A 20863-nucleotide genomic window follows, 5' to 3' on the forward strand; every position below is an offset into this window, starting at 1 on the left:
ATACCATTTGTAAAACAGGGACCTCATTGCAAATAAAGTAAGAAACATATTTCTAGCCTCAGTACGTCACAGCAAAGTGGACATTTATACTGTGACACAAATATGTATGGAAAAACGATTTAGGATTTTTTTAGAAGTTTCTAAAATGCATTAGTTATCATTTTTCTTTGCCTTAGAGGCCTGAAGTGGGAGAAACATACTACTAAGCCAGCCATGCTTCAGAGCCAGAGGGATATGAAAAATAATACTTCAAAAAAATCTTTCATTTTTCTGTAGAATATGTGTAAGAATACATAGCAGTTGTATTGCCATTCTTTTGGAATAACCTATCTAACTCATTCCACTTGTAATGCATGCCAGTAAAATCTTTGCATCACACCATCATGTGCTTCCATTTCTAAAAGACAAAAAACTATCATGTGTTCTTAATATTCATGCATATAAATTTTATATATTACATTTCTGGATCTTATGGTGCCTCATTTCCAAGATAAATAAAAGTGATAAGAACTGAAATTTCTATTTATTTGGAAGGCCATACCATTCACTTTCTCCTGCAAATATCTTTAGCTGGTGCTTATTTTTAGGCTTCTAAAATTATGCCGTGTGTGATTTGATTATTAGGTTTAGTGGAAGCATGGCTAATGGAATCAGTATCATAGCTATAGCAAGCTTTGTGAATTTTCATTGCCAGTTTTCTGCATAGTTTATACTTTTGTCACTCAAGCTGCACAGAGGTGCTTCAACAATTAATCGCAAACTAGGGGGACTTTTAATGGCGCTCTTCTTGGGATCTTGTGTTAAAAGAAGAAAAGTTCCCATGAGTGAAGTATAAGTTAGCTTTCCATGGGTGGGGGGGGAGGATTGAATTACATTTCTCTCCTTGTCCTTTAAATGAATAGCATAGTTTGGGTGAAATTATCAGGCAATTGCATGCCTTTTATGCAGATAATGCTATTTGATGAAAGCGGTGTTTTGATCTGCTGAGGATAATACAGATCCAGGGTTGGATTCATTGGTGAGAGTAAAGCTGTCTTCTGTGATAACTTCATCTCAGCATGAGGTCAGATGGGGAAAACTGGGATGGGGGATTAAAAAATGACACAGTCGGAGCAGTATTCAGTTCCCTGCTGTGCTCCTGGCTGCACACTATAGCTTATGTTTCTGATCTGTTATGGTATTGTCTGCTTTTCTCTCCCAGAGCAGAAAGAGATTGCTAAAACTTTTCTTTTTGCAGCTAGAGGGATTAGTTCAGTGCAGCTTTTTTAATTAAAGAAACTGTATCTTTTTCAAGGCAATTTAATGCTGCACAAGAAGGCCATCAGCATTCATAACTTAGTGCTATTAACTATAACAGAGAATAGCTATACATTTAATATTTAGAAATAGACATCAATCTTTAGAATTTTGGGGTTAAAATTGATAATTGATCCTTTCACTAAACTAATGGTAGTAAATGAATTATTTTCTATAACTTTTCTATAAGTAGGAACTTCAAACAACATTGCTTTTAGTTTAGCTGAGCTTCCTTAATTAAATATCTATAATAACAGTAGAGTGCTTTTAAAAATATAGTTCTATATAGAAATAGTTCTGAGCACTTTTCCTCCTCACTTCATTGTTTTACAAAAATAAAAAAAAAAGTCATCAGTTGAAAATATCTGTAGAATGTACTGGTTTGTTATTTTTATAATGTACATTCCTAGATCATTTTAGCTTTATATCAAGCTTCAAAATATAATTGGCCACTAGCTTTATTGATTAGGAATAGGCACATACTCTCTAAATAAAAATGACTATGCAGTCGTTAGGCTATTTACATTTGAGCTGAATTTACAGCTCAGTTTAGCCGAGGTTAATGGTTGGAAACCTCAAATGTTTCAAATAAGGCCCATATGTTGATCACTTTACAAAGCATACAGGGACTATGCTTAGGTTGCAGCATACACATCTCCAACTAAATTCCATGCCAGATCAATTAGAAACAGTTCCCCTGAGCAGACAGGAACAAACAGAGATTGTTGCCACAATTCTGGTTGAACTCTTGTCTTCTAGAAATGAAAGAAGTCATGTTGAGTACTATGTACTTTACTAGCAACAGTCCAAGGAAATTCAGAAAACAATAATATTTTATTAAAATTTCAGGTTAGACACAACAGATAAAAAGCAATTAACATCCAATGTATCAAAATTTAATAGCAACTCATCATGTCCCTTCAGAGCTTTTAGTTAGAGTGGTCTGTTTTTCAGACTTAGTTTATTAGTGATATGTTTTATTGAGAAAACTTTGGTTTCCTTATTGCTTTTCTCCATTACCTTAAATATTTTTAAAATATATTTTCCCATGAAATTAAGCTGTGTTTTGACAGTTATTAGTGGGATTGTTGTAATGATCATTAGATTTTTTTCAAACATGTTCCAATCAAAGAAGGGGAAACACCATCAAGAAATTTAAAAAAACTTCATGGATATGCGCCTTATTTATAACAGAAGTTCATCTTTCTGCAGGGAAAAACAATAGATAATAATAAATTCTGCATAAATGTGATGTATGCTATGGGAAACTGACTAGTTCTATGAGAGAGCTGTATATTGACTTCTGACTGACTCTAAAAACTATATACATTCTTGTCAATAGGGATTGAGAGTAGTTATCTGATAGTACCTCATGTGCTGGAAGACTACTGTATTAGTCAGCATGCCCCTTAAATTTATCACAGAATTGTGTAACTAATGCACAAGGAAGACTATAAAGGCTCTTTGTGATGGCTACTAATTATTATTATGATTAGGAAATGATTATGCGGTTGTTTATAAAGCCATAAAATTACCTCAATCAATATCTGGAAGTGAAGTAGTAACAATATGTGAAAGTCATGTTTTGTATTCCAAATTTTATGCAGACTCTTTCAGGTGCTTCTTTGAGAATACAGTAAAGAGGGTCAGCAATAGTATTCAGTGGAGCGCAGACTCACTGTAGCAGTGGTTTATCCACAAACTAATGTAATAGAAAAGCATGATCCGCATTTAAAGGTTGATTTGTATGATAATCAGTACATTAGGTGGCTCCAAAATGAATGTATGTAGAGTCCTATCTTGCCTTAATTAAGTAATTAAGACATATTTCTCTCTGCAGACTGCCGTTTAATTTTATGGCTTTGTCAGTGATCAGATTAGAATATTTGTTTTACAATTTTACCACAATTTAACAGCAGAGGAAAATAAATGTCATGACTTATTTCTGGCAGTAAAACGTGCTAATAGAAATATCTGAGATGTTCCTGTGGGTGTTAAAACTTTTAGCTTATTCCCCCCCCCACATCTCCATACTAACTAATACTTGCACAGTAGTGCTTTTAATTTAATATTGACAAATTACTAAAATTTGGACTCCCTCTGGAACTGTTAGCTGTCCAGTCCATATGATTCTCAGGAAGTTTTCTTCTACCCAAAGAAGGAGGTATGTGATGTTTACTAATTTAGTTATAAGAGTTATCAATTTATCACGGTTTGGTTTTGAATCTTAGAATTAGTCCAAACATGTTTTTTGTCCAGACTGATGCGTGCATCATCCAGGACACTTTGCTTCAACACCTTCAAACACTGAGAGCTTTCCAACTGCAAGGCTCGCTGGGGTTAGTCACAGTGTACACCTATACCCAATTAAGTCAGGCAAAGCCACAAATACTCATTTATACAATTTGCTCGGACAAATGTAATAACAGTAAAGTACAATTATGAAGTCCAGAGGTTATCTTCTTAGAGCCTTTGTGAAACCTGACACCCTGGTGATCTACAGGAATGCTTTGACGTGCGTGTAAAACATGCACAGTAGATAGGCAGACAGTTGAGGAAACAACAGAAATGAGACAACTCTGCTGTATTTTCGAAAGGGAATACTAAGTAGCTGTTAAGTCAGTCCCTGTCTGATCCTGTACAGGGATAAAAATCATGAAGCTAATTGTACGAAAGAGCAAATGGGAATAGTAACTGTCACATTATGGTCAGCCAACAAGATTGAGCAGCCGAAACAAGCATTTTTTAAATGCTTTATCCTTATCCACAGTAATGCACAATGCTAGCTATTGAGATCCCATATAGGCAATCTCTTATCTAACTGTCCTAAACCACATTTTGATGCTTTCCCCAAAAGCAAAATTGATAGTTGGAAACAATTTCATCCGGTATACGCTGCATTTCGGAGGTATTTGACAGCGAAGGGGTTTTGCGATATTTTCTATTCAGACACTTGCATATCCTGAAAAGGGTAGAGTCTTAGAGACAGCAAGTTTTTCCAAGTATTGTGCCATTATCCAATACATAAAGACTGTGATAACGTACACCTCCAAAAGGACACAATAGAGGAACTTAACAAGTTTGGGAAGTACATAACGACGTCTTGAATTTACCTCATCTTCTCCTTTTATTGGTAATTAGTGCAGGAGCCAGTATGTCTTGAGTCAGAGTACATTCTGCTCTCTTCCTTCAGTAACACCTAGACTCAGAGGAGAAGTAAGATTTACTGATAGTCACATAAAAAAGTCTCTCTGTTTAATTCATATAAGGAATGCATATTCCTTTATTCCGGCGCTACAAAATACAAGCTTATTAGCATCCTAAAACCGTGAAGCTGCTGCTTCTATTACATTTTTTTTAAAGTCTAGACGATAATTTTTAGCAAGGTTAGCCACATTTAATGGCAGCCTTTAGAAAGATACTAGCCTATAGAGATTTAAAGCAAATGTGACTTTACACTTTTAAAATTAGTTTAAACTCTGAAGGCTGAAATGTAATTAAACTTTGGTAAGCCTAATAATACTACTTCAGTAAAGTTAGAGTACTAAAAATAATGTACTATGGTCTTCAGAAATGCAGACAAGCATTTGACAGTAGTTCATCCTATGAGCTTTGAATGAAAAACAAGGTTTATAATCTCTGTCTATAACGCAGGAGAATCTTAATTCACTGTGTTTGGAGGTGACAGAAAGTTCATCTTGGTATATCACGAGACTTGGCTAAATTAGAGCAAATGTCTTTTCACCCTTAAGAAAGCATTTTGAATATTGATAGCTTTATAACATCACATTTTTCATTTTACATTAGAACAATATAAGTCAAAAAGAAAAATTATACCGAAGCCCTCGCTGTAAAAAGTTGTTTTTAAATTTAACAGTCATTATTTATACTACATAAACGTAATTATGATGTCTGGTATCAACTCAAGAATATTCACGTTTCTCTAGCTAAATATATTTTGATATAAAATTAATGTAATATAATTAACATTTTCATATTTTGATTGCTTTTCTAATAGGAGCTCAGAATGTGTGTAGCAGATTTTAATCGCAAAGCAAGTTAATACTGTATACAAATCTATCTTTATTGTCTGTATACTTCATTTTATTATAAGTGTTAAAATGAGCAAATCTAGGTGTGGAGTAAAGAAAATTTTCAAACTGTTTCTTGAGATGTATTTATGCTTCCTGCTTTTTGAACCGAAATCCCCATCATTTAAGTAGCACCACCGGAGCCAGGAAAGTATACGTTTCTGCCCCCACTGGTTTATTTTTAGCGTCTTCAGAAACATAATCTAAACTACGTGTAAGGATTTAGAAACAATTAGCTAGTAATATTTCAACTTTATTGTAGCGAAAATAAGTTATTTATATTATAAAATAGCCACAGTATTTCCTATAGATGAAACATTATAATTACACTTGGTGTTTGCCCACGAAAATATTTGTTCTTTTCTATTATACATGCTGTAAAAATGTTTGATAATGCAGAATGGTTATTCTTTTATGCGGTACACACTGGAATTTACAGCTGTGGCTCTCGTTGCTCGTACAGCACTCAGGAATCAGTTTAGATGTCCAGATGCATTATTTCCCAGATTGAACCCACCACAGTACAAATGCTCATTAAAAGCAATAGGAAACGAATGGGTAAAACACCATAGAAAATAAAGAATTGTTGAGTGGATCATAGGTAACACTAACCATGCTTGTCAATAACAGCTGTAATTGCATATCTTGGGAATTTACTAAAACTTTTTGGATAACATAGTGGTGTTTCCATTATTGAGTCGGAAAGGTGATAAATATATCTGAGATTGGAAAATCAGCATACCGGGGCAGATAGCTCCAGCAGCTAAATGTTTAAAAAACTTCTAATATCATGAGCATTAGTGAACAATCATAGTTGGTGTGTAAAACTTCTTTAAGCCTAAAATGAAAGACGTAAACAGAGGAATGATAGTTATTTCTCTGTTTTAGAGGAAGGACAGGGCCAGGATATTCAGGAATATTAATGTGAAAATTAATGTTAAAAAGCATTAATTACTGTGTTACAGGTGGATACTTTGTATACAGTCCACTACTGTCACTGACTGTTATCTACTTTTTATGGCAGGTGGGTGGGGGGGAGAGTGCAGGAAAATAAATAAAAGGAAGTTCTTCACACAGTGCACAGTCAACCTGTGGAACTCCTTGCCTGAGGAGGTTGTGAAGGCTAGGACTATAACAGGGTTTAAAAGAGAACTGGATACATTCATGGAGTTTAAGTCTATTAATGGCTATTAACCAGGATGGGTAAGAAATGGTGTCCCTAGCCTCTGTTTGTCAGAGGGTGGAGGCAGAAAAGAGATCGTTTGATCATTACCTGTTAGGTTCACTCCCTCTGGGGCACCTGGCATTGGCCCCTGTTGGTAGACAGGATACTGGGCTGGATGGACCTTTGGTCTGACCCAGTATGGCCATTTTTATGAAAAGGAGAGTGAGAGAAGGAGGAAGAAAAATAAACAGAAGAGTCTCTATATGCCTGTGTATTTGTGTGGTTAGGGGGAACATTTATTTTAAAAGGAAACCTCATAAATTACAATCGGCTCACTCTCAGTGTTGGTCTTTGTTGATATTGTTCTAAGTCTAGCCTACTTTCGAAGCATCATCAAGTAAGGCCACAGAGCAAATACTTCACTTGTACTATCGCATAGATAAAATATGTAGGAGAATGTTTTACTTATGGGTACAAAGACTTCAGACTTAACACAAGGTGTACGCTTCAGACAGTAGGTTGTTCATAAACATCGCAGGTCACTCGCATGAACTACTTTAAATGGGGTCCGGCTGCTGGGTTTGTGAAGCCTTAATTATACCCCTCTGCTTCTGCATCAATCTTCCTAGGCAGTTTCTTGCTCGCTCCCACCTTATCTAGTGACTCAGTTGACCTAATATACCCAACCTCTGAAACAGCAAGAAAAGTATTTTCTAAGACTATCAGAGGGTTTGATTACATTGATGAGGTGCATGCACTGGGGTAAAAATGCAGTTATTTATCACAATTATCCCCCTCCCCATGGAAAAATCAGTCAATCAACCAGGCCCCTTCCCCCAGTAAAACCCCCCTCTCCTGGCACTGGTCTGAGAGAATATATAATGAGGCTGTAAGTTCATTAGTGTTTGCAATCAGTAGCGTGCAGACACCCTCATCAGGGCAGAAAGCTGCAAAGAGCCATTCATCAGCGTGAAGTGTTATTCATGGATGACCCCTAAATCATTGCACTAGTAGTAGATGTACTGATTGGTCACAGCATGGGAGCCTCAGTATTTTACATTAACCAAGGCAGGCGGCGGCGGGGAGAAGCGGGGAAGAAGGCAAAGGTGGTTCAGTCCAGCAAATCCCAGCTGGCAGGAAAACGCATCCAAAAGGACATCTCTGCGGAAAGGGGAGCAGAGGGAAGCCACTGTCCACTCGGCGGGCGCTGGAGCGGAGGCGCTGGGGATTATAAATGCTCAGGCGGGTCCCCGTCGCCCTGTGCTGGGGAGCGGCTTTCACCCCCCTCCCCCTGCTCTGCGCTGGGGCGGCGCATGGTAGGCTCCTCTCGCGTGTGTGGCTGACTGGCAGGGGCTGGAGCTGCTGCTGAGCCCAGTCTCCCTTCGGGGTTCCCCGTGATAGTGCACAATTAGGTCCTCCCGGCGGCGGTGGCTGCTGGTCCCGGGCACGTTATTACAGCGTCCTCCCCTTCTCCCGAGCCGCTCCTGAGAGCGGAAAGCAACTCGTCCCCGCGCGCCCTGTTAGCTAGGGGAGAACAGAGCCAGAGGGGACTGGGGGAGGCGGGGGAGAGGGAGAAAGTGAACTCCCGGGTGCTGGGCATTTCTCCCCCTCTCACCCCCTCCCCCCCGGCTGCCCCAACCCCTGGCAGGGTGCTGCAGCGGGCACGGCAAGGAACTTGTAACACTTTTCCTTTCTTTTCTGCTTTCCCCTCCCCCTTCTCTCCCCTCCCCTCGCTTTTGGCCAAGTGCTGGGTGCGTGGTGCTTTTCCTGGCGCCGCTGCTGGGATACTGAGAGCAGGCGGAGAAGAGACAGAGCGAGCTTGGCAGCCCTGGGTAAGTGGAGCGCTGCTCTCTGTGCTGGTCCTAGTGGCCGGGCTGGCGTGTGGCTGTGGGGGAGCTAGTGGGGTGGCGCTGCTGCTGCGAGCGCAGGAGAGTGCCGGGAGCCCGGGGAGTCTGAAAGACTTGCTTAAAATGGAGCTGTGTCCTTCCCCTCCCGGAGGCGGCAAGTGGAGTGAGCCGGTCTGTTGGGAGTGTGTGGCAGGCTCCCAGCCTCGCCCCACACCACTATTTCCTTTCTTCTGCCCCCGTCTCCAGGATCCCCTTCTCTGAGGGGAACTTTAGCTGCTGGCAGCTGTTGTTTGGCTCCCTGCTAAATACCCCACTGTGAGGAGGGGATGGACACGGGGACCACGAGAGGAGGAAAAGGTGCCTAGCAAATGAGCGGAGTTTTTATAAAGCGAGCTCGTCCGAGTTCTGTGCTTCTCCCTGTTGGCGATGCTCTCCGCTTGCGTGGTGCTGCTATTTCCAAACGTGGGTCTCGTAGTCCTTGCTGAAACGATGCAGTGAGTACGCGTACACATGCTACTTATCCCAAACATACACTTAGCAAAGGTGCGGGCTTGCACGTTATTGCATTCTAGTGTAGCACAGTCTACCACAGCAGCTTCATTTATTTTCTCAAGTCACTTCATTACACTTGGAAGATAAATGAAAGTGTCCAGACTTTTATTTTGTAAGTGTAACGGAAGTTGAAGAAGGGTAAAAGGTTGCCCTAGTTTGACTTGTGGTAGATTTTAACATGGTTCATATTATCTGTGATCTGTATACTTAAGATTGTCTTTATTCATAGTACTATATCTCCTATCTTTTGACAATGTATTTGTCAAACGTTTGTAGGCAGTGGCAGACTCCATTGGGTGGTCTGTACACTCTGGAAATGGAAATATGTTCAGGTTTTACCTCTTCTTTCTGTTACTTTAAAGTAGAAAGAAAAGAGAACAGGCAGGAATTTTTTTACTTTTGTTCAATAAATTGCAAAGAAAGTTTAAAATAAGTAGAGTTAACACGTAGTGACTGAAACAGATCCCAAGTTGTTGGGGTTTTCTTTGTTTTTTATCTAATGATATTATTTAAACTTCCTGTATTTTTGTTTTCTTTCTTAGAAGAATACTGTGCTTTATATGGTCTATAGTGTCAGGGCCCGTGGTTTATGGGCTAAAAAGTTTTATATTGTAAACTTCACTTTATAACCAAGTAATTTACCATATTCAAATGCACAAAAAATAGTCTGTATATGGACCTACAATCTTAAGTTCTAGTATCAGTCATTACTCTGTGGTCTTCTGCAGTTCAAGGTTCTTTCAGATTTGTTTATATTTAGATTCAAAACAGTTTTTAATGTGAGAATAGTTAAATAGCCTGCATTTGTACTCTCTAAATGTCATAAACCTGTTTGATATTAGAAATTCTTTAACTTTACATAGAATCAGTCTTTATGTGATATCCAATTTATTGCTTATTGTGCTTCTAGATGCAGATATTTTGCCTTTTTAAAAAAAAAACCTGTTACCTATAGTTTCTATAGGTAAATTCCAATATTGAGTCTCAAAGCACAAATTTAAATCTAAACATATTATCTCTATAAGATAACTAAGAATTTAAAATTGCAAATTATATTATGTGCATGATCCTTGAAGAAAAATACAATAAACACAACTACCATTTTCCCCCTAAAAACAAAACAAAGCAAAAACCAGACATTCAGGGTTACAAATAAATGCACATTAAGATGATTGTGGAAGTATTTCTATACATATGTGTTATATTACACTGCTGTGTGTGTGGTATGTGTTTTTGTTTTGTAACTATGGACTTGTTACATTACTTATTTAGTCTCATAAACTAGAAGACAGGGTTCTGTGTGTGTGTGTGTGTGTATATATGTGTGTGTGTGTGTGTGTGTGTATAATATTTGATTAATAAGTAGAAGTGATCTAGTTTTACATGTGTAAAAACTGAAAGATCTGCTAGGATGGTCAAATAGTTTTTCCATCAAAAATAAAGTCTTTTGTTTAAAATTTAGTGGGGAGGGGAAAACTCCAGAGCAACATTCATAATCCAGTTAGCAAGTTAAAACTGGTACTTCAGTTAAGCCCCTTTTGATCGAGGAGTAATTATCCTATACACAAACAGCCAAGCCGGTAGGATATAACCAAAGAAAATGGATTTAAAGATGCAAATGAAAAAACTTTATTGCAGATAAACCATACAAATACTAGAAAATGAAATTTCTTCAGAGTTGAAGTTCATTACATTGTTGTCTTCATCTCTGAGAAATACAATTTACAAACTATAGTTCCAGTTCTGTAAGGTGCTGAGCACTGTCAACTGCATTGGAAATCAATGAGCCTTATCCAAAACCCATGAAAGTGAAGGAAAAAACTCCCATTGACTTCCATGGGCTTTGAATTAGGTCCAGTAGGACCTGCGAGTGCTCAGCACCTTGTGGGATCAGACCATGTATACAAAACTGCATTGTGCTATATAGACCTGAAAAAAAATGCAAATAACTTATGGTAAGACTTTGGGACAGAAGTGTCTTGTATTCTAAAGTGATACTGAATTTACTGTAGTTAATGCTAACATATAAGATTCTAACTTGTAGAAAATACATATCCTTGTTTAAAAATACTGTAGGAATGGAAAAAAAATCTAAAGGAAAATATCTTCCAAATACTTTTCACTTGAGATATCTTGTTATGCACAAATGTATTGTATTTTGCTTGAACAGTTTGTCAAAGACCATGTTTGAACTACTGTATGCATGAAATAGAGACATGTTAAATCTGAGCATAGAAAATATATGGTATTCCTAATTCTATTTTAGAAGCTTCTTTTACTTTATTACCTGTTTTCTTATATGTGAACTCTTCTAACCAGTTTACTGTTTTAACAGATGTGAGAATGCAGATTTGACATTTTAGCCCACTGCAATGAGTCTTTCTGCTAGTTTATTCAATTGAACCCTGTTTATCAGATAGGATTCTACTATATTATCATGAAGGCTTTGGTTGGGTGCAAGAAATTTCTCCCTTTCCCAAATAACTCGTTGAACTAAAGGAGTTCTTTTATGGCACTTGTCTTTACTTTCAGTATGAGTGGCAAGTTGCACAAATATAGGATCACTGAATTGTATCATGTTAAAATGTAGTGTTAAAGTGTAAAGGTTTTCAGTAACCTTTTATTTAAAAGCCCATAGTTAAGATGGGTTCTACATTGTCAGTTACACAATTTTTGAAAAATAAATCTTTAAAGTTTTGGACGTTACAAAGGCTTTAAAGTAGAAATGTGCACTTTAAAAAGCTTTCCTTTTCTTAGTTCTAAAACTGATTAATTACTATGTCTTATAAAACCTGATTTATTTAATACTTTTTTCATACCAAGCATTACCATTATGAAGCTCTCCTTATAATTGAGATTAATGTTTCTGAGCAAAGAAGTGATTTGGAGGGCTGCATTCATTTTGAGTGCTGTTCTAATCAATTTTAGATACAGCGTTTCACAATGTATCAGTCTGCATCCAAACCGGCCTTATTATGTAGAATTAACTTGTTGGTGATTGATAGCAGGACTGCTCCATCTTGAGAAGTCATTTGTTTCAAAACAAGTGTTATGGCTTCTAAGAGTTTCAGACTATTGGGTCACACAACTCAGATGCCCTTTCTGTGGCCTGATCAAAGCTTTATAGAAGAGTTAGAGAAAATGAGGCTCTTTTATGAACAATTAATTCATGCATATTTGAATGTTGTTTTTAAACTGCTGCCTTAGGTACAAAGTCATGTATTTTATTTAAATCTGGAATGATAGGTATTATTTACAAATAATTTCTTAATACTTTACTATGATACTGTGTGTTTTGAACATTATTTTGAAGAATAACTTGTCCTTCTAGAAAGGCATAAATATTTTAACTTCCCAAATCATAAATAATGGGAATGGTCTTTGTGTACAATATGTAAACCTACTGCTGTGTGATGTAACTTTACTGTTTTGAGGTATTCGATATAACCCAGGTAATGAAAGGTAATGCATGGGGAGGTAATTCTTTATCCTTTTGTAAAAACAGTAAGGATGATAGATGTTCTCATGCCTGCTGTGATATTTGCATATTTTGTTCTCTGTCTGAATACCTTCTACCTAGTCTTCATCAGCATTTTGTTATAGACCAAAAGTACATGTTTGCATTTTACTGCTGAGAGTGACACACAAATATATGTAGTTCACTAGAACTCAAATTTGGATAACAAGATTAAAACAAATGTGGTATGAAATAAAGCAAATAAATGGAGGGTCCTTAAACAACAAACAAAAACCCCAATGAGTTGTGCCAAGTCTTTAGTTTGGTGTTGCTTTCATTCATGTGTGGTCTGTCCAGTGATTTTAATCTCTAGTTGTAATTGTTTATATATGTCACACTATTGACACTAAATATATGGCTGATAGATTTTCAGTTTAGATAACGTTTCACTGTAACACACCAAAAATTATCTAAACTATTGAAGTGTTTTCCGAGAGAAATTATGAAATGTTTGTACAATTACATAGTTAAATATTAAATGCACAACTATAGAAAGGTCAGCGTTATCTGTGAAAGAACCATACATTCTTTCACATGTTATCTTACTATAGGTGTTCATCTTAAACTGTAACTGAAATAGCTGTAACAGAAGTCCAGAACACCCTTACAAAGGGAATAATCTTTTTCAACATGTCCCAGAGTATAGAATAATAATGCTTGCAATAATAACCTTTAGAGTCTCTTTCCAGACTCTGTCTGCATTGCATACATGCATTTTTTTTTCAGTGCATGTTTGGAATGAAATATTATTCACATAAAAATGATATAACATCTTTAACTGACACAAGGTAGAAAATTCAGAGTTAAGATTGAAACTCTGTTTCTTAACTTCCTTTGTTGTGTCAAGATATGTCATGTGTCTAGGAACAGGGTGAGATTTTTACATCTATGTGTATTGTAATACTGAAACTCAACAGACAAGTTAAAGATCACCTGGCAGTCTTACTTAAAATTTTGGCTTTCATTAATATAGATCTTCATTGTTTACTCTTAATGTGTGTGTATGTGTCTGAAAGTTAATTGTAAACATAAGGTCATGGATCCAGACAAAACAAACCACTAAATTATATCCAGGACCCTGAATTTGGCTCAACATTTTCCAGTGCTAAGTTAACATCTCTTGCAAACCCATTGAAATCTGTAGGACTAAGTGGGGTCTAAATCTGGCTGGTTATATCTTTTGTGCAAATTCTTTATTGTAAATTACTTGTGTATGATCGATTGTAATGGCTACTTCAATGCAGTTAGTCCATTCTAACCTGGCATTCATGCATGCACATCAAATCTATATATAATAAAACTATTTTCAATTTGAGAAAAGAAACAATCTGTTTAGGACATTGTGATTAAAAATATATATATATTTTTATGGTAATTAAAAAGAAATTAAAAGGTAGCATGTGCTGAAACATTTTTAAGTGAGAACTCTTTTAATTTATCTTCTGTAACTGTGTATTTCTTAATGTAGTGTATTTCTTGAATTAATTTTCTGCAAAATAATGTAGTATTTGCAATAATTTTTAATGCAAAAACAACCTGCCAGTTTCATTTTTATACTGTCTAAAATATTTCTGTAATCTAAAGAAAGAGAATACTTTCTTCTGATCACACACATGCTGGTCAAAATCAGTATGACAAACTCTTCATAGAGAGGGAACAGATAATCAAGTCTTCAATGCGTGATTCACATGAAGGTGGTATTGTTCCTTTTTTCCCCTTTTTATTGGGCTGGGTGTAAATGTGCATAATTGCTGCATTTTTCAAGTTTTTCTGTGTGACTTTATACAAAGTATCCCCTTTTGGCAAATAAGATTTCATTGGCACAAATTTAGTATTTAATCTCTATACCTACTTTTTACATCTCGTTAACATTCCATTGGAAATAAACAACTTTTTAGTACTGTAACTGTAAATTAATTAACTGTGGTTGGTTTTTTTGTTTGTTTGTTTTTTAGGGGTCTATTCCACTTTGAGGCAGACATGTGACTCTTTAACATTCATATGTTATGTGCCCATCAAGTGAAAAGTAGACTATTTTTTATTAAATATCTAGTTAGAATTTTTAACTGAAGTTTCATTCTTACTAAGTTTTTACATCCAAGTTACAGAAGTCTAATGTAGCAGCTTGTAATGCAAAATATTAATACAACTTTAAGAATGGAGGTGAAATAATTGTCCCTATAAGTCGTCAACCTATGGAAATACCAATCATAAAAATTAATACTGACAGTAGTATAAACAATCAATTCTTTGATACTGTAAAATGTGGTAGTGAAGTCAGTTTGTGGCTTGTGCTGCATTACCTTCTGTCAGCATGATGCGTGTTGTTGTTGTTGTTGTTTTTTAAATAGCAGTAAAATCACAGTAGACTGGGTCCAATGTGTTCTATTTCTTTGAGATTTTACAATTTCTGATAGTTTAAGAAAACTACTCCTGGTGCTGTAATTGGTGAAGCATAGATTTAAAATATGGATTTTCTTCTCTTGAAAGAGAACACAATAGACATCCACATTTCAGAGTCTTTAAAAGAAATTGAACAGTGTAAACAGCACATTATTCACTATAAACCAACTCAGTAAAGGATAAAGTTCCCTAAAATATAGACTTCTGAGGTGAGTTTTGCATTTGACATGATTTGTTTTGGGTCAAAGGGTAGGTGAACGTTTTAAAAGCACAGTCATCTAAGAAATCATTGGTGCTAATAAATGGTCATTAAAATTAGCAAACAGAACAGTATATAGTATTTGGTTGTCATACTGGTATAGGGCCTTCCACTGCTGTTGAACTCAACAGAGCATTTGCCATTGACTTTTTTTATTCAGTTACATTGTATCAGATTTGTGTAGTGCTTCATAAATAAAATGAATAAGACCTTGGCCAAAAAATTATCTAAATAACAGGGGCAGGTCACTAATACTAATTACTAGGAGCAATCAGCATTTCCTTAATACCAAAAAGCATCAAGTGTTACATTTATTTCACTTATCTACAGAATAGAATGTAATAAAAATCTCTCTTCAGAACATAAAGTAAATATTAGTAGGTAACTATTGGGAGATTAATAAGCACAGTTTATTCCCTGAAAAATAAACATTTTCCTAGCAAACTGATAGTTATTAAAACATGTATTATGCAACCAGTAAATTTGATCACAAAGTATTGTTACTGTCTATACTAAGAGGAAAACTGCCAACAGGATTCCTCTTTTTATGGCTAATCCTTTAATAACAACTGAAGCCAGGAGGAGGCTGGATCCTCATCTGTTGTAATCAGCATACCTCCATTGACTTCGGTGGAGGTGTGGTGATTTACACTAGTTGTGGATCAGGCCCACGGTGTCTCAGAATACGACATTTGCAGTTAATAAATTTCACTTTAATCTGTAAGCCCTTTCTTTCCTCTTTAGCAAAATATAAACAATATAATTCTTTCCATTCATAAAATGTATTTATTTGAGTGGATGCTGATGGTCTGAGCCTTATTGCTTTCCAGTGGTATATTTAATTTTGCATTAAAAAAACCTGACAAAGCAGAAAATAAGGTTCAATTTTTCTTGTAAAAGTCTGTCCTCCTTCATACTACTGAAATTATAAAGCTTTCAGTGTCTCCCTTATCCCCTCTCAGGAGATGGTTTCTGATTTGCACGTCAGAAGCTTTGCATGCCAGTGGTGTGGTCTGAACCATGCAGCTGTAACTAGAAAAAGGTTTGATATGGTACAACCAGTCAACTTCTTTGTTCTGTGATGATATAGAGACTAAAAGTGAGTGAGCAGTCATATGATGCTGTAACAGTGGTGGGGAGGAAAAATCATTCGAGTTCTATTATTCAGTCAGTGGTCAAGCAAGCTGTGGGTATTTTACTGTTATCCCATATTTCATAAGACTGGTAAATTGATAAGACTTTTTGCAACAGTAGAACTTCAGGTCCGCTACTTCTGCACAAATGATTGTCCACGTTTTTTTCAGGAATACTGAAAGGTTACAGCTTGAATTTGACAAGTCATATTGGTAGACATTCAGGTGAGATTTCAGCTTTGATTTCCTTTCATCCAAAACTAGTTAGCAAATCAAGACTTTGGCCAGTGGGACCCTTGAGCAATATAGGCTTTGTATGTTTTGTTTTGAGCATGATTTAACATGTTGTATTGATCACTTTATTAGGGGCAAAAGATTACATGGAATTTATTATCTTTTACAGCTTTTCACCTTTTATTTTGTTACAGTTTAACGGCAGCAAACCCATAACATTTATAGTGGTATAATGTTCAAATGGAATAACTTAGCTTTTGATATAAACAGTTGACAGAGGATGAATGATAGCCAAACAACATTGTGTGATCACTATTTATTTATGGATGAGCCTGAAAAACTGGCTAAGTATGCACCTCGGTGCAGAACTGCAGAAAAACTTGATTTCCCCCTCTTTTCCCCCCGCCCTGACTCGGTATCTCAGGTAAATTGTATAATGCTGTGATTTCAATAAATATTCGAGAGCTTAATGATGTGAGTTGCTGCACACCTCTTAAAAGACGTTTAGTATCCTAAGGTCTCAGTGAAGTCAGTGGGAGTTAAGGATGCTCAGTTCCTTACAGGATTGGCCATGAGGAAAGAACCATCCTGAATGGAAATCTTCATGCTTATGCTGCCTTTTTATGGATCTTTCACCTATTTAATTACACCCTGCCAGTAAAGTTTAGTGACCTATCTATGTAGAGAATGAACTGGAAATTCATTTGTGTTAATAGATTTTGTTTATTTGAAGCTTGAAAACAATAAATTGCATAAAAAAGAGCAGGCTAATTAATGCAGCCATCAAAATACATTACAGAGAAAAATGTCTTAAAGCACAGCAAAATTGGAATACAAACACTTACTTAGCATAGAATAGATTGTTTTTGAAGTGTTTAAATGGCTCTCAGAAGTGCATATCCATCTTTATTTATTTTATTAAAAGAATAAGTTCAAAATGATGCTTAGTTTCATGAAGTAGCCAAATGTTACTTATGGAGAAATATGTAACATTAGAACTTTTAACAATATATTTAAATATGGTACAGTCATTACATTCAGTAGACTGAATAAATGGACCTCATAAATAAATACTAAATTATAATATAAACCACACCATAGCCAAATTAATTAGGATGTTTAATCAAGAGAATTCCAGCTAGGCTGCATACAGTATGCATATGTATTTAATTTCTGAAATTTAATATTAGCTGTGTAGGTCAACCCTCGCTTTAGTGCAGTAGTGGCATAAGTTTAATATCTTCGAAGTGTTTTAAATAAATATTTTTGTAGCAAGATGTTTTAACTCTGTTATGAAGAGGTTTGATATTGTGTGACAAACGAGGGACTTGAAAACAATGGCAAAATGATTTTTCTATGAGATGCCATCAGCTAATTCTCTAAACATCAGAGGATAGAAGTGTTTTTATCTATTTGTAATGTAGTAAAAAATAAGGAATTTAACAGATTTTGTTCCGTATACTTCATACTTATTTGGAGCAAACTCTTATGTCAGTTTCACTAACGATCTGTATTTAAGTGTCAAATTTCATTTGGCTATGAATGGTAAAGTCTCACTACCTGAGTTTTGAAAAGGCTACTTGTCCCTTTGAAAACCCTAACTCTAAAGAAACTGTTAAAATGTTCATAGGAATGGATTTTCCACCGTGTTTTTTTTTCTTTTCTTTTTTAAGTTAATAGTAACACGAGCAGTTATCATGTGAATTGTAGGACAGTCCAGTTGCCACCCACTGATTTAACAGATGGGAAACTTGATTGGATCTGCAATCTACTGAACAGCTTTAGGATAAACAGGGAGTGTATACAAGCATAGGACCCTCTTCCCCTTGAATGTCCCATTGCCAAGGGCCAGCCACAGGTGGGAGCTGATTGACTCTTTCCTCTCACATTCATTTGTTTAAACCCTTGGACAGAGATTTTTAAGGCCTCTTTTCCCCATTTTTAGATGAACCTTACACTCCCTCCCTATAGTTACATGGTATAGGAACTGTGTTTTCAGGTTGCTGTAGGTCTGACTAATTGCCTGTTTAGAGGTCAGAAAGGAATTTTTCCCATTGGCACCAAATTGGCTGGGGCCTAGTGTTGTGGGTGGGTTTTTTTAAAAACCTTCCTAATAGCAACATGGAGACACAGTTAAGTTAAATAGGTATAGAATTTAGGTTTAATAGTAGGAGTTGTGTGAATGTTTGTTTTGTCACAACTTGCGGCTGAAGTTCAATGCAAATAAAGGCCAAAGGGACAGCAAGCAGAAAATAAGAGATGTGGGATTTTGCTGGTGGATTCCAGGTCTGGGGGGAGGGCGGGGAGGAGGGAAAGAAAGGGAGACATGAAGTCCTTTGCAGATCATGGCCCATTTTTAGTACCTTCTATCCCCTTTTGGGCGGGGGTAGGGGGGAGGTGAAGGTGGCAGGATTCAGCAGAGTAAACTGAATTCTCCGGGTAGGTAGTGGAAAATCTGCCCTGGGTTATGGCCTGTATGATAGATGCTCTATAACCCCTGCAGTGGCCAACCTAAATAACAGGTATGGGGAGATGGACAAATGGTGCCCCTCTCCAACGATAAATGCAAATAAAGTTGCGTCTCGCCACTTAAAATCCATCCCTGTGTCCTCATTTGCTTGTGTGTTCTGATCAACGCCATTATATACCGATTCCTGAGCTCAACCACTGAATTAGGGCTGTGCATTTATTTTGTGTGTTTACATCTATACATTTAGTCCTGGTTTGAGAAATAATTACAAAATTTTGGTCTCTGAGGAAATCTGTAATTCATTCTAAGCTACAAATTTGTGATGGAGATGGTAAATTTAGGGAGAAGGGAGATGTGCAGTTTTTATGCACTTGTTGGGCCTGATCCTGCAAATCGCTGCATGAGTACTCTGGTAATCTGTACACAAATAAATAGTCCCATTGACTTAAATGGGCTCATTTTAGTGAAGAGTGAATATTTATATGAGTAAGGGATTGTAGGATCAGACTCGTTACTTTTAAAGAACTATCCTTTAGGAGCTAGGAGAGTTTAAGGATAAGATGTGAATGTCTGATGAAGGATTCTACCCTAACTCGGATACGCAGCACTGTAGTCTTATCTAATATCCGTAGACTGGTAGTAACTTGATTTAATTACTTAAAAAGTTAATGGGTGATTTTTACAAATTTATCATAAGTTGACCAGCAGTTTAAATATACTTTGCAGATATTATTTGTTGCTCTTTCTCAAATTCAGACCTTACATGTTAAATATATGCAATGGTCAAATATTTTTTCACAAGTTCAAAATGTGTGCCAAATTAGCTGTTTTTCACTAGACCTCTCAGAAATGCTTATTTTTTCAACTGGTTAGTGCTGTCTTGTAAACTGTTACTTGCTTGTGATCTGTGTTCACATGAATAGTTCCGTTCACTTCAGTGGCGTTGTTACCTGGAGTTTCAAACCCCCAACAGTGGGATATGGGGGGGGGTGTCTATACTCAGTCAAATGCAACTTCACTGAACTGGTTTAACTTGTTCTGGGCAGGTCCCTGTTCACCTGTCTTGTGCAAGATAGTTCCTTTGAATTCACTGGGAGTATTTGTGTAAATTTAAACATGCAGAATTTGGACCTCTTATGTTAATACAGTGGTGACCGCTTGGAGAAAAGAATCAGATGTAAAAAAGAAAAACATTCAGATCAGAAATTCTTTAGTAAGTTAGCATTTCATGGTACATATTTAATATGATGGGCACCTCCTTCATAAAGAAAATGGGTGCATTAAAATGTATCTGTCTCAGAACTCTGACTGCTTAAAATATTATGTTAAAATATTAAATTCCAAAACATTTGAATAAAAGATATAATTGTAGCATGTCTCTAGTAAAGAGAAACTCGATGCAAATGTGCAAAAAGAAATAGCCACAGACATTCATTTTAATTTAACTGTAAACCTAACCCAACAGGACTTAGCTATGTTTAACTATGCTAAATGGCCACACCACACCTTTAAACTGGGGAGCCTTTATCTGACTTGCTGAGGGAGAGAGAACAGTGGGGTCAGAAGCTGCTGCAAAAGGGGGTGTGGGTCAGTGTGGCGATGCTGACTATCCCTTGGGACGGAGGGGTTGAAAAGGTGCAAGCCTGGGTGTGAGAAGCCCTTTTTCCCACAGAACAGGTGAGGGAGCACCTACCCTCCATCCCTTTGAGGTGGCAAAATACCAGGTTTGGTCAGGAACTGCTGTGGGTATCATTCTAGTAGCTCCTTTCTGCTGGAGGGGCTGGGAAGGAATCTTTCCCTCACCACCAGATTGGCTTAGGTGAAGTGGTTTTTTTTTTTTTTTTTTTTGCCTTCCACGCAGGGAGTTCCATGCAGGCTTTGTTATGGTGAGGAGTG

General features: G+C 36.7%; 1 protein-coding gene across 11 annotated transcripts in view; it reads left to right on the plus strand.

The window, feature by feature from the left end:
- Window positions 1–20863, plus strand: part of TENM3 (teneurin transmembrane protein 3) — a 1277620-nt gene that overhangs the window by 607224 nt on the left and 649533 nt on the right. For 8 of the 11 annotated variants that reach the window (XM_034771465.1, XM_034771467.1, XM_034771468.1 and 5 more), the window contains exon 1: window positions 7921–8384. The exons of 1 other annotated variant lie outside the window; for it this stretch is intronic. The gene's annotated coding sequence lies outside the window, so the exon portion shown is untranslated. Of the gene's footprint in view, window positions 1–7920; window positions 8385–20863 lie in introns of those variants that run through there. 2 more of the 11 variants (XM_034771475.1, XM_034771473.1) reach the window with 1 other exon arrangement.

Source organism: Trachemys scripta, chromosome 5 (genome assembly GCF_013100865.1).
Source record: "Trachemys scripta elegans isolate TJP31775 chromosome 5, CAS_Tse_1.0, whole genome shotgun sequence".
Classification (NCBI taxonomy): domain Eukaryota; kingdom Metazoa; phylum Chordata; order Testudines; family Emydidae; genus Trachemys; species Trachemys scripta.